This window comes from Mustelus asterias, chromosome 4 (assembly GCF_964213995.1).
Source record: "Mustelus asterias chromosome 4, sMusAst1.hap1.1, whole genome shotgun sequence".
NCBI classification, from domain to species: domain Eukaryota; kingdom Metazoa; phylum Chordata; class Chondrichthyes; order Carcharhiniformes; family Triakidae; genus Mustelus; species Mustelus asterias.
The window spans coordinates 41,578,949-41,579,938 of record NC_135804.1 but is presented as its reverse complement, the minus strand read 5'-3'; the positions used below and the strand labels follow the sequence as shown (position 1 = coordinate 41,579,938).

Genomic DNA, 990 nt, shown 5'->3' with positions numbered 1-990 from the left:
AGGGTTATGCTTGTGATATATTCGAAGTACAAAGTTCAACCTTTTAGGTACAAAATACATTAGCCCTTTAGGTACAATCTTCTCGGCCTTAAGATCTTTTCCAATTCAATCAAATCAAATCCAATTCAGAGTCTCAACAAGTTGAGACATTTCAGATCCAGGCTGACAAGACAGGGCGAGCGACCAAACCACCCTGTCCTGGGCCTGATCTACATGAGCCAAGCTGATTGGAGAAGGGGGAGGTTCCTCCTCCAAGACTTGAGCTTATTTGCATCTTAGCCAAAAGGCCGAGATGGCACTTTAAAAAATTGCTTCATATGAAACATATGAAGCTTCAGTGTAACCCAATGACCTCGACCAAGTGCGGCCGACCATGGGCTGCCGACCATACTACACTTGATCTTAGCCAAAAGGCCGAGAAGCGATCAAGTGTAGTATGGATGGGAGGAGAAATCTACAGAAACTAGTTTGTGGTTTAAGATTACTTTGTAATCCGTTTTAATTTTAAACTCTGGGTGTAACCTCAGGGGGGAATAAAGGAGTATTATATCACAAACAAACCAATTTTTGCACATTTAATAAATGTTTTTTTTCTTGTTAAAACTAATCAGTGGTCCTGTGACTCTGTTCCTCCACATTTTATAAAAAAAAGTAAAAGTTATGGTCTTTCGAGCCAGGGTTCCATTCCGGGATCTTCCTATCCAGTTATAACATTAACTGGGATTGCAACAATGTTCAGTTGTCCTGAAAAGCTCTCTATAAACACAAGTATTGTTCTTTTTGTTTCTTTTGATTTGTTTTACTGAAAAACAGGAGAAATCTGAGGCAAACAAGAAAAAAAATGGAAAGACCATCCATATTGCGCAGAGGAAAAATGAGATGAAATGAAGAGTATGCAAGAAGAAGAAAAAGTGAGACAGATATCGTCCTGTAACTATATTCCACTGGTGTATTGACCAAATTGAAAATTGACTTTTTTTGTTGGCAGCA

General features: G+C 38.8%; 1 pseudogene; it reads right to left on the bottom strand.

Annotated features, from left to right (window-relative positions):
- Positions 1–220: 220 nt before the first annotated feature.
- LOC144493215 (U2 spliceosomal RNA) lies at positions 221–426 on the bottom strand (annotated as a pseudogene).
- Positions 427–990: the final 564 nt, after the last annotated feature.